This window comes from Gossypium hirsutum, chromosome A13 (genome assembly GCF_007990345.1).
Source record: "Gossypium hirsutum isolate 1008001.06 chromosome A13, Gossypium_hirsutum_v2.1, whole genome shotgun sequence".
In the NCBI taxonomy this organism is placed as follows: Eukaryota; Viridiplantae; Streptophyta; class Magnoliopsida; order Malvales; family Malvaceae; genus Gossypium; species Gossypium hirsutum.
Genome location: NC_053436.1, coordinates 68,616,624 through 68,619,822, shown reverse-complemented (window position 1 = coordinate 68,619,822; position 3,199 = coordinate 68,616,624). Strand labels below are relative to the sequence as shown.

The following is a 3,199-nucleotide window of genomic DNA, read 5'->3' as shown; positions in this document are numbered from 1 at the left end:
CTTCACACTTCTAGCAAGCTAGAATTCATCTTCTAATAATTTCTTTTCCAAAAATATACTTATTTCATTTAAGTTTTCTAAGCTTCCATCAATGTCCTTTAATGTCAACTTTCAATATACTTGATAAAATAAAAAACTATTGGTATAAATATGTAAAACAAGCTTCAAAGATTCAAAATCTATGAAAATTTTGAAGAAAAATCATACCTTATACTTGAATTTGAAGGAAAAATGATGAAAGAAAAATTTTTCCCCATTAGTTTTCATAAAAAAGAAAGATGAGCATCTTTCTCTCTTTTTCTTTTTTATGTATTATAATATTAATTAGTAAAATATTATTATTTAATAAAAATATCATTTAAAAGTCATCATGAAATCATTGACTTTTTAAGTAATGGTAAGATTGCCATTAAGTCATTTCCATTAAAATAAAAATAGAATAATTGCACTTTAGTCTCAACCCAATTTTAGTGAGAAACGTTTGTTGACCGTTAGTCAAATTGTAGGTCAACAAAGTAGCCTATGTGGCATGCCACATAGCACAAGATCATGGATGACATAAAATAATACTAATTGTTAGCTTGATTGATCAAACCGAAATAGCCAAGAGGGGGTGAATTGACTTTTAAAAATTTAGAAAAACTAGAAAGAAAAGATAGAATAAAGAACACAACAATTTAAAGTGGTTCAGCCCCAATTAACTACTCCACTACCTTAGCATTCCACAACTAAGATTTTCTCAAATTCACTAATTTGTACAACCTTTGATGATAAGGTTTAACCTTACAACTGCTTTAAGATTTCTACCCAAATCTTAAGACACAAACACTCTCAAAGAATTACAAAGAAGTAAACAAAAAAATAATCCTTACTAGATCAAAAGGTTTGCCAATTAAGCACAAATAGACAAGAATACACTTGAGTTAAAGAATAACAATAAAAACTCACAAGTGTGTACAAGAAAATTATGAAAGTATTAGGCACAAAGGTTGTTTGATTGATAATTTTTGCTTGAATATGCTTTCTTGTTGTTGTAGGATCTTTAGAAGCTGATATTTATACCCTCTAATTTATTTTCAACCGTTGAGTTTGTTGTGGTAGTTAATAGAGCAGCTGGGGATGTATTGATACCAAATAAAAAGGTATCGATATTTTTTTGTCATAAATGCTAAATCTAGTGACCATTGGAGCCAAAATATCGATACCAGGAAGATTTAAAAGGTATCGATACCGGATCGATACTTAGCTGATTTTGTGAAAGTCAGAATGTCAATTTGGTATTGTTTGTTTCAAGGAGTATCGATATTTTGCTTGGCAAAAAATGTATCGATATTTTTTGGCCTGGAGCAATTTTGACTTGTTTTAAAAACAATTTGTCTGGTTGAAAAAAATCTATACTTGATTAAAATCATTTTAACTTAATTTTGAGATTGTTTCACAAATTTTCTAAGTAAGAATTGAAAATTTTATCTCTTAGACTTCTTTTTAAAAATCACTTAGTCAATTTTGTTTAATTTTTTAACTTTTATTCAAAAACCCTTTAATTTGTTATATCAAAATATATTTTCAAATAAAGCTTAGTTTAACAAATATTTTCAATAATATGTGAATATTTTCAATAATATGTGAAGAATATTATTTAAAATTATTATTTAAAATTTATTATTAAAATAAAATTGAAATATTATAAAAATTATAATATTTTATATAAAATTTTTAATAAATTTAAATATTTTAAAAATAAAAATAAACATTATTATCAATATAATAACATTAAGTTTGATTTAAGTTAAATTTTATATAAAAAAATATAATTACCCATGAAGGAACTCTTTTCCGAAAAATAACTTACGCTTTTCAAAAAAGTAATTGTTTTACTAGAAAAATAACTTATTTTTCATTGATAAGTCATTCTAGGTTTATCAAACTATTTTTTTGTAATATAAATATAAAAAAATATAGAAAATATTTTCTGTAAATGGACTACTTTAAATAAGAGGGAGAACTAATGCAGCAATATCATTTACATCCACAAGAATGATTACAGAAAAAAGAATATATAAGCTCACTCAATTTGAGAATTCATGCACCTAAAATTGTCCTTAAACACTGATGTGTTGCTATGCACATAATGAAACCAATATTTGTAATTACTCTATAAACACAAATGAGAGAGAAACAAACTGTTGTTTATTGTAAAAAATTCCAAAATATAAACGTGCAAATTGCTATGCAAAAATATTGAAAAATAGGCTTGGGGTCTTGCTTTTAAGCTACAAAGGTGTTGGATCCAAGCATTCCAGAGCTTGACATGCCAGGAAACAGTGCTGAACAAACACAAGGACTTCCTGATCAACATGGATAAAACTAAACTACGGTTGTTGCCATTGCTGCTTCTTTGAGCAAAGACATATGCATTGCAAATGCAGTGTTTGGATCCAATCCACCCATTAGTCATTTTATATTATTAGCATTGGATTCCAGTGGCAAAGCATGCATCTCCAGCGAAACCCCACCCTCCATCAAATTGCCATCAAATTTCACCTTATTTCATATCATTCTTTTCAAACTTTTGCTCCTTAACATAGTGGTTTTCTCGTTTAATTAATTAGCTTCTTGGATTTTTTTTTTTTTTGTGTGTGTTATCCCAGATGCAACTATGGCACCTAAACCACAACTTTTGTGGTGCCCTGGTTCTTGAATCAAGTGTGGCCCCAGTAGTCTGCGCCTTTATAATTGGTTCACTTAAAATCCCACATCAGGAAGCGATCCTGAGAATAGCCGACAAGCTGGTTTAAATAGAGCGAACCGTGAGAATCGAAAGCATACCTTTTTCGGCTTTTTGGCTAAGATCGAGTGTAGTACCTGTTCTTAACAGTTTAATGTCTGATACGTGGGCCATTGGCTCATACGATATAAATTTATTTTTAAAGGGGAGGATCCATTACAGTGGCTTGCTACTGGGGCTCTTAGGCGGCGCCCAAGCTCTGCATCGGTTAAATGATTTTCAAAGTTACTTTGGTTGTAAACATGTATATGCTATTTTGACCTTTGACTTCATCGGTTAAAGTCTCTTTTTAGCATTTTGGCTCTGTTGGTTATAATCTCTGATTGTTAGCGTTAAGACTAATTAGTGTCAAAACTTTGAGGGGTTAAAATTGTAATTTAACTACGATCTTACGGTGTGAAACAAATTTAT

At 29.3% G+C, this 3,199-nt stretch overlaps 1 pseudogene; it reads left to right on the top strand.

The window, feature by feature from the left end:
• The first annotated feature begins 2,825 nt into the window (after positions 1–2,825).
• On the top strand, positions 2,826–2,998 carry LOC121213439 (uncharacterized; annotated as a pseudogene).
• Positions 2,999–3,199: the final 201 nt, after the last annotated feature.